Here is a 14,078-nt window from a genome sequence, read left to right as displayed (position 1 = left end):
TTAAGCTTTTTTGCCTTTTGCTTTATACTTTAGGTAAATTTTCTTCATCTTTTCTATTTATTTTATTGTCTAATTTTAGTTTTATTCTTTTATAATTAGTTATTAAAAATATTAGGGTTTATGATAATTTATGGGTTTTGTTATGAATATGTTCTCTATAAATATTTAAATCTGGTAATTTAATCAATTAAGTGTTTCTTTTCTTATTATAAAAAAATAAATTAATATTCATGCAAAACCACTATTCTTGACATCTCTTGCATTGATAGAGTAGTTTATTGAAATTTAATATTTTCACATGATTTATTTGTAAGTAAAATATCAAGTAGAAAACATGTTTTTCAAGTATTGTTCCTCTTACACATACACTAAGCATTGTTCCTTAATTAAATGTCTAGAAATAATTAAGTATAATTTAATCAACATACTTATTATATGCATTTATATACGAATTGAAATAGGTTTTGATTTTGATAAATTGACATGTATTTTGTTATTAATTTCATATGAAAGATTTAGAATTATTGTGTAATTCAATTGACTTTTGTTTAATAGTGAATTATTGTGTACTTGTGTTAATTATTATGTAGACACTAATGATGATAAAAAAATCCAGCAGGTTCATATTAAATTAACATGTCACTGGACAAGTATTTCAAGCGTAAATCCCTTGAGGATGAGGAGTCAATCAAAGCTTCAAGTCATGTAACTCAATCAAGTTCAAAGAAAAGTCATATTGAAATCAACCCCGACACTCTTCTTGCTGACCCTGGCTTAAGAAGACCAATTTATGAGTACCATATAAATGATAGGGATGCAATCCGAAGAGCTTATCTACAAAAAGGTCCTTGTCAACCTTCACACTATGATTTTCCTCAAAAACAATTTGGGAATATATCAACACTACGACGCTTTAATCCGGCTTGGTTTGGTGCATACCCAACATGGTTAGAGTACAGTATAGCCAAAGATGCTGCTTTTTGCTTGTATTGTTACCTCTTCAAGTTAAAAGGGGGTGTTGATTCGTTTGTGGGTGATGGGTTTTCAAATTGGAAAAAAAGGGAAAGATTTGATCTTCATATTGGAAAGTCTAATAGTAGTCACAATGCAGCTCGGATAAAATGTGAGAATTTGATGAATGAAAAACAAAGTATCATGTCTTTGTTGTCTGAGCAGACAGTAAAGAGTCAAAGTGATTATCGAACTCGATTGAATGCTTCAATAGAGTGTGCTCGTTTTTATTTGCACCAAGGACTTCCATTTCGTGGCCATGATGAATGTGAATGTTCAAGCAACCAAGGAAATTATCTAGAGCTCTTGCATTTCCTTTCCAGAAACAATGAAGCTATTAAAGAGTTACTTTCAGTGAAGCTCCTAAACATAACAAATTGACTTCTCCAGATATTCAAAAAGACATTACTCAAGCTGCTGCAGAGGAGATTACAAATGTGATTATCAAAGATCTAGGTGAGTCATTATTTTCAATTTTAATTGATGAGTCACGTGACATATCAATCAAGGAAACAAATGGCAGTTGTTATACGATATGTAGACAACAATGGACATATAATTGAACGTTTTCTTGGCATTCAACATGTGTCAGATACAACTGCTAGTTCACTCAAGGCAGCTATTGAAGCTTTGTTTTCTAAGCATGGGTTAAGTATATCAAGATTGCGTGGTCAGGGATATGATGGAGCTAGTAACATGCGAGGTGAATTCAATGGCTTGAAAGCACTTATTCTAAATAACAATCCAAGTGCATATTATGTACATTGTTTTGCTCATAGACTTCAATTTGACTCTTGTGGCTGTTACGAAGAAGCATAATGAAGTTGGAGATGTCTTCAATTTTATTTCTAGCATTATAAACATAGTTGGAGCATCATGTAAAAGGATGGAGGTGATTAGAGAAAAACAATATGCTAGAATTATTGAAGGACTTGAAAATGGGGAAATTTCTAGTGGACGAGGCTTGAATCAAGAAACTTCTCTTAGAAGGTATGGTGATACTCGTTGGGGCTCCCACTATATTACAATTATTCGTTTACTTGCAATGTTTTCATCAGTTCTTGATGTGCTTGAGATTATAAGGGAGGATGGGATGAACTCAGAACAGAGAACGGAAGCGATTGTTTTAACAGGTATTATGGAATCATTTAATTTTGTGTTCATGCTTCATTGTTTGAGAAGGATACTAGCAGTTACTAATGAGTTATCACAAGCATTACAAAGAAAAGATCAAGACATAGAAAATGCTATGAGTTTATTGAAAACATCAAAAGAACGATTCAAATTGATGAGAGAGAATGATTGGGAATCTTTACTGGAAGAAGTGTCATCTTTTTGCATCAAACATGATATTGATATTCTAAACATGGATGATGAGTACAAGCTTCGTGGGCGTTCAAGGCGAAAATCTCAAGGGATTACAAACTTACACCATTTTCGTTATGAATTGTTTAACAATATCATTGACATACAACTTACTGAATTGGATGATCGTTTTACCGAGACGAGTATGGAGTTACTTCTTTGTGTGGCATGTTTAAGCCCAAATGACTCTTTCTCTACTTTCAACAAAGAAAAGCTTATTCGTCTTGCTCTTTTTTATCCTAGTGAATTCTCTATAGTGGATCTTATGGTACTTGGTGACCAACTTGATACGTATATTATTGATCTACGTGGTGATGATGAGTTCTCTGGTATTGAAGGTATTGCTAGTCTTGCAGAGAAAATGGTAAAAACAAAGAAGAATTTGATATTTCCATTGGTATATATGCTTATCAAATTGTCATTACTTCTACCAGTTGCAACTGCTACAGTGGAGAGAGTTTTTTCTGCTATGCATATTGTCAAGAGTAGATTGCGGAACAAGATGGGAGATAAGTGGATGAATGATAGTTTGGTTGTATACATTGAGAAAGATATCTTCGATAAGATTGATAATGAAGCAATTATGAAGCGGTTTCAAAATATGAAAACTCGAAGAGAACAATTATAATTTAAGTTTTTTCATTTTAAAAGTATTTTTGTATTAATTTTACTTGATATGAATTAATATATATGTTTTGAATTGATATGAATTAATATATATGTTTTGAATTGATTTTAATACATGTCTATATAATATAGTATTTGTTAATAATTTGCCCCCTCAATTAAAAATCTCTGGCTCCGCCACTGTTAGTGAGGTCAAAATTGACTAGAGATCTCATGCCTTTGCTGTCCAACTCCAAACCAGAAAATGGACTCTCGGGCGCAGTGAAAAGTCAGTACACTAACAAGAGCCCTGAAACATTGAAGTTAACACAACTAATACGAGAAATCGTACATCAACCCTTAAACCAATGTTTCTCGAGTCTCTTTGGTGTATTTTTACAGTGACCCGTGAGTTTGTTCATCTTAATTGCTAACAAAATCCAAAACTCATAAATCACAAGCAATTAATTTAAGGAAAGTAGCTAACGAGAAGGCCAACTAATTTGGAATTGAAGTTTTGTGGCTGCGGCAAACACGACTAGTTTCATCAACGAAATATTTCAACGGCTAATAAACTATATTTTTATTGGTATGAAAAAAACCGCTGGTTTTATCGGTGAGTTCTTTATTAGGGATATCATATTCTTAGATAATTTAATCAATAAAAATAATTACTGATAAAAACATCACTATAATATTAGCACAAATGTATCTCTTTTTTTTTTTTTTCTAAGCCAATCCATCGATAATTATTATCAACAATAATTCATCGCATGTAACTAAAAGATTGAAAAAACATAAAAATATATTGGTAAAATCATCGTTTTATATGAAATAACTTACAACATTATGTAAGTCTCCGAGGAAATGGGTCAGATATAACTGACAGAATCCCTAACAAAAACTTTTTTATGTTTGTCATTGATATTTCAGTGATTCTTCTTTTTATTTTCAATACATGTTTATTTAGAGCAAACAATTTAACATTAAACAACTAAATTAAATTGAATAACATATTTTATATTATTAATTTAAATGTAAAATCAATTACAAATGTAATTATACATTAGAAAGAAGTTGGCATTTCATATAGAGATGGAGGTAGAGGAAAATCTCCTAGAGGTCCATAAAAAAGAGGATAATGACTAGACATATATGTTGTCATTTGCTCTCATTTCTTCCTACCATATTTTCATATATGTACCTCCATTTTGGCCTTTAGTTTAGTCATCGCAGCAACAATTTGTTCCTTGACCAACTTTTCAATAGCTAGTGATGGATGCCTTAGGCCTGATTGTGGGGTACCTACGATCAAGAAACTACAGTCTGCCCTTATATCTCGAGTTTTAGTCATAAAGAAATTATAAACTCAATTCCTATCGGATCCACCAGTTACTCCCGCTTCCAACCACAATTCTGAATCATATTCTAGATAAGTTAAAGGATCCTCTCCAAGTTTAGTATGTATATCGGTGTTATATTTTTCTATATATAAAAAAACAAGTCAAGCATATAAAAAAAACATTTGTTCAAAAAAAATTTCAGAAGGTTTCAAATTTTAATTACAACAAACATCCCAGCTTGACTATCCATGAACTACTGCATCCTTTTCTATCTATACTCCTTTCGTATACGTGTTTTCATATACAACTCTATCAAGTCGGCTCACGCCCAAGCTTTGTAGCCTGGAAAATAAATAATTAGTTAAAATTTGTCACAAATAATCACTAACATTTTAAAAAATTACTTAAAAATCAAGTAGACTTTTACCACACGCTTTGCATGGTTAATAAAAGGAAGTGATCCACCAGTATACTTGCTAATGGAATCGTGAGTCTCTCTGTTTATGTTCAAGGACCGACTTCGTGACTGCCTCCTAAAACCCTCTGATGTCAAGAACTTAAGATATCTCTCTCAATTACTCTCAGTAATGTTAGGAGATCTATAGTTCTTCAACATCTCAAAGTCATCTGACTTGACTCTTTTTTTAGCGTAGTTATGTACGTTATACCATAAATTACTCAACCTATTTTAGAAATTCATTATTTGTTAAATAAAAGAACTATAACAGAAAAAACATATTACATTTTCATAAAAGATATACACTTCACATGTTAAAACTTACCTAATTCTGTTGTGTTTTTTTCATACTTGCCTAGCCACATTAGTGTTTGCAGCATCCCACTAAAAAAATTCTCTTATAATCATTTTCATAAAATATTTAGTTTTTATATTTAAAAAATACATATACCATCTAAAAATAGTGATTACTTATCTATTAACATTAAACTATCCCCACAATGCCTTGACTATAGGCATCCATAATGTATAAGATAACTTCATTTGTACAAAGGCACTTCCATGATGTTATCATGCTTTCAACTTTCATATTTGTAAACCTGCAAACCAATTAATTAATAAAAACTATATAAACACTTAATCAATTTGTTAATGTTATTTTCAAGAAACTTTTTTGACATGATGAGATCTAGCTTCCATTCCACTATAAGCTTGCTAGAAAATAGTTCACGGATAGATGGGATGCCAGATATGTGGCTCGTATTCGACAGGCTTGCATCAATAGCCTATATAGCAGGTAGAATACTGATTAAATGCATCGTAAGCTCAGGTACAATACTAATTAAAAAAGTAGAACTGCTCCATCTCGATGCTGAACTTTTTCTCGACATCTAAACAAAACAGCTAAACCAATATAATTTTTCATTATATCTATTTTTATAAAATCTCAATAGCATCTTCCTATACAGGACCTTACCTTAAAATTCCATGTTCTTACTATTACATATTGGTAAATTTTGCATGGCAATAACAGGGAATTTTCCTTAAATGCAAAACCAGTTCATAATATTCTTGATTTAATTAATTATTTGATAAACATAAGCCCAATCTCAATTCGAACTTTCATTTAAAAATAAAAAAGCCTAAATGATTTTGAAATCACTTTGATGAGCTTGTGAACAACATCAGAACTCAAATAACTGCTCTCATCTCATCTTAACATGTTTAAATTCCCATTTAGCAAGGCATTATCCAAAGTTTAGTATGCCTAAACTATGTTTTGACTAGATTGAACCTAAAACATGTATGACCATCATTTTAACCACACATGATCATTTTTTAGGTACAATACACAAAGCTATTACTGATCAACATGATAAAAGCATGTATGTCTACTTCTATCAAAGATTCAACTCATTTTAATTAAAAAGAAAAGCTCAACAAATTGAACCCTTAGATATAAGATGTTAGACGAACTCATGAAATAATTTAGGTTGCAAAATAATTATCATTAAAAACTTCATTATATTGTTCTCCACATATCTTAAATATAATCAATAACTTTAAACACATTGATATTAATTGAACCATAATTCCAATTAACAATCCACATAAAACCCCACCAAAATCTAAGAAAAATAATGATAGTATTTGCAATTAAACATGGATATATTTACTAAAACATTGTATCTAAGTTAAACAAACAAGAACAAAAAACATTAAATCTAAGAAAAAACAATAAACATCAAGATCAAAGATTAAACCTTAAGTGGTGGACAAAGAAAGAGAGCTCGTCGTCGTCTAGAGGAGAAAGAGAAAGTATCACCACTAATTCTACAGAGAGAATGTCAGCCAATGGTTGAGAAAGAGAGAGAGGGAAAGAAATTGTGGATGTTAAGGGAAATGGGGAAAAATTAAGGATTACCCCAACATATCTGTTTTTTTATTCATTGATGGAATTTTCCATTGATGATTTCATTGGTAAATCAACACATCATGGATGGAATCGCCACTAACTTTTTATATCCATAGGTGATTCTATAAAAAAAAAATAAAGAATTTATGAAATATTTTGAAAACCCCACAAAACTCACTGATGAATTTTTATTTGTCAGCTATTTCATTGATCAATTAAACTTTCATGATTTTTCCCCTAACTCTCTGGAATTCTCTAATTATTTTAATGGTTATCAGTGATTCCATCAATGATTGATAAATTATGAATTTCTTCCCCAACTCTCTGGAATTCTCTCACAATTTTAATGATCATCAATCATTCTGTTAGTGAGTTACAATTATGATAAACATTAACAGAATGGCCAAAAAAAAATTATTAGTCATTCTAAATAAAAAATTTATAAATTCCTCATTTAATATGTATGTTATAATCCCCAATCCAACCTAATTGCACAAGAACATTAATAGTAGTGTCATGATCTATTTTTTGGTTATTCTTTAAATTCAGTTTTCCTCTTCTAAAAAATCAAAAAATATTCAAATAAAAACAAAAAAATTCAAAAAAATAATAACAATGACAATAGGATGTTAGAGTGCCTAGAAAATGACTAGAAATTGGTTGAGGAGGCTCAAAAATTTAAAAGATTAAAATTTGACAATATATTTTTTACAAATGAAGAGCTATATTGATAAAGAAAAATTCAATTTGAGGAAAAAAGTTTAAAATCAGATGTTTATGGACTCAATTAAATTCTATTGGAGGTTTAATTGAATTTATATAGGGTTTAATTTATAAGAAAAATTGATTTATTAACTTAATTTGGGCTTTAATTGGAAGAAATTAAAGTTTTGGGGTTAGATTAGAATTTTTAAGAGTTGATTTGGTCAAATCAGGGGCTTTATTGCATAAATATTGAAGTTTTAGGGTATATTAGGGACTTGATTGAAAAAATCCCAAAACTAAGGACAAAAGGAAATAGGCGCTAAAATCTGGGGCTTGAATTGAAGTTCATTGGGCAAAATTGAATAGAATTAAAAGTTTGAAGCCAATCAGGGGTGTAATTAGAGATAAGATACAAATTAAAGGACTATAACGTAATTGGCAGAAAAGTTACTATTCATCTTCTTCTCCAACGAGGCTGCCCGAGGGGCCTCCTTCCTAAGGTGTTTGACACCTCATTTCTTCCCTAAATTGAATGAAACTTGCATGAAAACGATCCCCTAACACCTGACTACAAGCTAGTATAAACCATTCGGGCTGATCGAGGTTGTAGAGGCTGTGGCACCACCCCAAAGTGGCTAAGCCGACCAGTCATTTTTCCTGCATAAAATTAACAGTTCATCATTGCTGCTTTAAGCCAACTGTTGGAGTGCTTTCGGGTCGAACCAAGGGTCGAAATTTTGGGCACAAGAAGAAGACAAAGTGTTCCCTTTTCCAACACCTATAAATAGATGTGATTTTCATGCTCCAAAAGGGGAGAAATTTGGGTCCAAAGACAACCAAAAAACCAATCTCCCTATCCTGGTTTTTGTTGCCAGCAGAACCTTTCTTTTTCTATCGCGGCGTTCAGCCACCAACATCGTCACCACCGGCTTGAAAACCTCCATCTCCATCACAAGCAACCACCTTAACACCTCATGTAGTGAGTGCACTGCCGAGCCTCTCTCCTCTGCAACTTTTCTTCTTCCATCACCAGCAACCGAAATTGACCACCATTCCCTCCACCGAAGCCTACTAAGCCACTGGTCGAACCTCCTCATCGCAACCAAGCTTCCACCATAGGTTAGCCTCCTTCCCCTTCCCTTTCTTCTTCTTCTTCTTTAGGGGGTGCTCAATTGCTCACATTGTATGTGAACAGTAGAGAGTAATCCATTGTTTAAAAAAAGTTAAAAATTCCAAAAAATTCTTTCTAAAAACATTTGTGATTTTCTCGTGTATTTTTCTATCTATTTTTCATAATATTGATTTGTATTTTTATACCATAAATATACAAATATGGTATTAAAATACCTTATTTTCATCAAAACATTGCAAAAAATTATACAACAAAAAAAACTATTTTGTTTTCATGCATACGACCAAGTTTCTCAAAGAGAAAAAAATTATCACATTGTATTTTCATACAACAAAAAAATATATATGTTTTAGCATGCATTTTGACTTTAATAACCAATTTATTACAGACATGAGAACTAGGTCAATATTTCAAAAATACCAAAAAAATATTTTGTTTCTTTTCTTTTAGTATCTAGATTATGAATCTATACTCGAAACATATTCCCGATATTAAAAAAAAAGTTCCTTTTTTTTTATTGATGTTAGAACAGGTAGGTTTTTACCCGATAAGATAAAGACCTCCTTATCGAGGAGGACTTTTCTTAAACCTTAGATAGACCAACAATTAGAAATGCAATAACACCTTAGATTTTTATCATACAATCAAACAATGCAGCTTACCTTAGGTAAGACATATTTGGAGTGCTAATATCTTCTCTTTACATAACCAGTCCCTGTACCCAATCTCTAAAACCAGTTAGAGTTCCTAGTGATCAAAATACTAGGTGGTGACTCCCTTTCCACCTTTCCACTAATTAAAGACAAGGAATCATTGTCTCCCTATATTTCATATCTACCAGATACATAGATGAAGTGGAATATTCGCCGCAACGCCGCACACATGCAACAAGTAGCAACAATTATATTTCAATAAAAAACTCTTATTCAAACCATAATCATATTTATATTTGTTTGATTTGATAAATGTATAAAATATAATGCATTATAAAGCGATAATAAAATATCTTAATTATACAATTATGTTTTACATGTTAAATCATTTCAATTTCTTTTTAATTTGAATCCTTATCATCTTTATTTTCATCATCTTCATCTTTATTTTTCATCGTCATCGTCATCGTCATCTTCATCTTTATCTTTTTAATTGAATTGAAGATGGTTGATCTCTTAAGCTTCACAACTTCTGAATGTCTTGTGGTACCCAATAAATTATTTAACTCCTCAACATCAATATGCATATAAGTATTCTCAACAAAAAAAACTTGAATTTTCATGTTGCTGATTCGATAGATTAAACAACTCGATATAGATCAGCTAACTCTTCCAGTTAAAATACATTTTCTCTCTTAGTTACTTATTGTTACTATCTTTGACAATATGAACATGACTTCTAGATTCGATTTTCATAATGGATAACCAATCACTCTATTGCGATCATTTCTTAAAGAGAGATTGTTCGTGTAATATGTAAATTGACATTGTTTGGTGAATATAAAAACATCATTGATGTTTCCAAGTCTACATTTTTTTATTAATTTTAACCAAACCATGGTTTGGTTGAATTTCCATGTTGCTGATTCGATAGATGAAACAACTCGATATGGATCGACTGACTCTTCTAGTTAAAATACACCTTCTCTCTTAGTTACTTTATTGTTACCATCTTTGACAACATGAACATGACTTCTTAATTCAATTTTCATAGGAGACAACCAATCAACTTTATTGTGATCATTTCTTAAAAAGGGAGTGTATGTATAATATGCAAATTAGCATTGTTTAGCAAATATGAAAACATCATTGAAGTCTATATTTTTTTTTATTAATTTCAACCAAACCATGGTGAGGATCTACTCTAATTTCTTTATCGGTGTCATACCAATATCAATTGAATAATAAAAACTACATTTTGTTCCCTATGACATTGAAATTCAATCACCTTTTCTCACTTGCCATAATAATTTATTTCAAACTCATTGGAAGTTGATCCCTTAACACAAACCCTACTACTTTAGGTATTTTTATCATCTCCATATTCTTCAGTATGAAAGACATTTATTAATGAAACACTCATTGTCATAACCCAATTTTTGAACAAATAATAAAAATTAAATATATTTGAGAATGGGGTTAAAATAACATAAATTCAAAGTTTAGAGATGAAATTATCAGATTTGAGAATAAAATTGATCAGAAATTGAAGAATTAATAAGTTTGGAAATTTACTTAAAATTTGGATTATTTAATCGAAATTAGAAGAATTAATAAGTTTGTGGACTTAATTAAACTTTGATTTAATTAATTAAATAAATTTAGGGACTTAATTGAAATTTATCCAAAAGGGACAAAATTAAAAGAATTAATTAAGGACCAAATTGAATAATCCAGGAATTAAGGACTATTTTGTAAACAATATACCAATTTAGGGATTTAATTGAAATTAATCAAAAAGGGGCAAAATTAAAAGAAATTTTTTATTTGCTTAGGGGTCCAATTGCGAAATTTCCAAAGTTCAGGGGTCAAATTGAAAATGTCCATGGCTGCTTGAAAACGGCGCCGTTGCTGGGAACAGCTGCGTTCGTCTTCTTCATCCCGGTTCAGTAGGCTGAAGATCTGCAACAAACTTGATCCGATCATGGACCACGATCCCTCTCATGATTTGAATAACAGTCCTGCAAAGATGGGATTGATTGAGGGGAAAGCTCTCGAGCTCTATAAAAAGGAGGAGCAACGAACAGAGGGGACTAAGAAAAGGAGAGGAAACAAGCAGAGCAAAACAGAGCATAAACAGAGAAAAAATACACAGAGAGAAGGGGAGAAAAGCAGAAAGGAATCATAGATCAACCTTGCCTTCATCTTCATCCCTGCACAAGAAAAAATCAACCCAAAACAGAGCCAAGAACAGAAGAAAGACAGCATGTGAGGGCAGACGCAAGAAAAAGAAAAAGCCAGAGAATAAAAACCCAGAACACAGGGGAAAACAGGGGGAAATAAGCAGGGGAGGCGACGGTTGGAAGACGAAAAGAGGGCATAAATCACAGCAAAAAAGAGCGAAAGGGGAAACCCAGAAACAGGGGAGATAACAGAGAACCAGTTCGGTCATTCGCCTAAAGTTTTTGCTTCGAGTCATTAGCAGCAGAAGAAATAAGCAAGGTGGAAAAGGTGCCCACACAGAAGGAATAACAAGAACGAAGAAGGGCGAAGGGGAAAGGCGCTCATTATTTTCGTTTTGCATTATTTCATTTGCACTGGTGCAAGTGAATTTTAATTCACTTACACAATGTAGTAACACGCGTGCGCTTCGCTCAGCCCATATGAGCTGTGGTCAGGCTACGCCCAGCTGAGCTGGGCCCAAAAAAAACAATAAAAAACAGAAAAAAAAAAAAAATAGAAAAAAATAATAAAAAATGTGTATGCACGAATAAAAATAATGTAAATTTATTGATTTATTCACTGACAACCAAAGTCAGGAATAAAAATACTGATTTAAATTTATATTATTTTTATTTGTTGTATTTTGTTTTTATTTAGCTAAAAATTAAAAAAATATGTGCACATGCGTAAAAAATAAATTTTTTTTATTTTTTTATTCACTGATGCCAGAGTCTGAGAATAAAATAATAAAAAAATATTTATGCACGAATAAAAATAATGTAAATTTATTGGTTTATTCACTGACGCCAGAGTCAGGAATAAAAATACTAGGTTTAAATTTATATTATTTTTATTTGTTGTATTTTGTTTTATTTAGCTAAAAAATAAAAAATATGTGCATGCGTAAAAATAAATTTTTTTTTATTTGTTTTATTCATTGAAGCCAGAGTCAGGAATAAAAAATATTGATCCAAATTTATTTTATAACTATATTAATATTTACCAACATCAGAGTTGGAATTATTCGTAGTTGATATTCACTGGCGCCAGAGTCAGGAATATTATAAGCAAATTTTCATAGCATAAACTAATAAACATTTAGCAATTTAAGACGAAACTAGCAATGCAGCCTGCCTCAGGCAGGACGTTTAAGGGGTGATAATATCTTTTCTTTTACGAAACCAGTCCCGAACCATAGAATCTCTGTTGATCAGTTAGAGTTCCTAGTGACCATAATACTAGGTGGCGACTTCTTAAACAAGATCATTCCCTATTAAAGATTTGGATGCTAGAAATCCGTTCTTTCAAAGATTTATTAATTTTTAAGGCCGCCGCGATGTCGGGTGCGACACCCATTATAACACTTGACCTTTTTTTTGAAACCCAAAGATGATAATTTCAAGTAATCAATATGACCTCTCATGTTGTACACCTAGTTAAAAATAATCGCAAATCAATGGTCGATGAAAAAAAGTTAAGTAAATGTATTCTTGTTAGAGTAAGAAATTATTATTACTTGTTTTTGAAACCACATGGTTAATTATTCATCTTATAATTGAAAAACTTGAGCTTCAGTATGATATAGATCTTAGGATAAAATTTTTTTTGATGATGTTGCTTATAAGAAAGTTAATTAGAATTTAGCCTATATGAGAATAAAACATAAAATAGAATGAATGCTATGAAGTTTTAAAATTGACTTATTAAACAAAAGGTCTTAATTTATTATAGTTAAAATAACACATAATTATATGTTTGTCTAAATTCAATATTTGTCAAATATATTCTCAAAACTATATTCCTCAACAGTCATATCTAGGATGGGAAAATATTGATAAATTTCCACTCGAAAGAACTTCACCACCACGATCATCATATCTTGGAATGCAAATAATTCTTGTTCTCATATGAGGCTCAAAATAATTCTAGATAAATATTGAAATCCTTTTAATAATATAAGTCTTGTATATCAAAGCCTTAACATGCACCATGTTTTTATCTTTTTTTTTTTTTTTAAGGTTAAACAATTACCTACATGAAAGTAAATATAAATTGAAAAAAAAAATGTTTTAAACAAACATAATAAGCACTAAGAATGCATGTTATCCCTAACCTTTTTACTAGATACATTCATTCATCATGTGCAAGACCTCTAAATTTTATCTTATACGTTAAATATATGAGCAAGTGCTTTATTGAGTTGAAGAATAGGGGAAGGAAGATCATCTCAAGTTTGCATATTATCTCAGTTATGTTTATTTCAAGTTGTTTCATGTGTTGGGAACGTAACTTGCTTGAGTAACATCTATAAAAAGATGACTAATCTTTGTGAATGCATCTCATATCCATTTTCACAATAAACCCCTATAAGCAATTGGAATGAGTATTTTCATAAATATATGACAGTCATGACTCTTTATTCCATATAATATGCATTCCTCTAAATTCACCAATTTGGCCATGTTCGAAGCATATCCATTAGAAAATCACAAACTCTTAAACCATTCATAAATATGAAAGTATTCTTTTTATCTAAGGTAAATGTTCCTTTAGGCTTTGCAACATGTATCCCATCATTAAGAAACTCTATATTTTGACAGTTACAAAACAAAGTTATATCCAACCTAGGTTTTATATTGTCCTTTGTTTTTCCTTTGACGTCTATAAC

At 31.1% G+C, this 14,078-nt stretch overlaps 1 pseudogene; it reads left to right on the top strand.

Annotated features, from left to right (window-relative positions):
- Nucleotides 1-636: 636 nt before the first annotated feature.
- On the top strand, nt 637-3,004 carry LOC118052019 (uncharacterized; annotated as a pseudogene).
- The last annotated feature ends 11,074 nt before the right edge of the window (nt 3,005-14,078 follow it).

This window comes from Populus alba, chromosome 15 (genome assembly GCF_005239225.2).
Source record: "Populus alba chromosome 15, ASM523922v2, whole genome shotgun sequence".
NCBI classification, from domain to species: domain Eukaryota; kingdom Viridiplantae; phylum Streptophyta; class Magnoliopsida; order Malpighiales; family Salicaceae; genus Populus; species Populus alba.
This window is presented reverse-complemented; position numbering and strand designations above follow the sequence as displayed.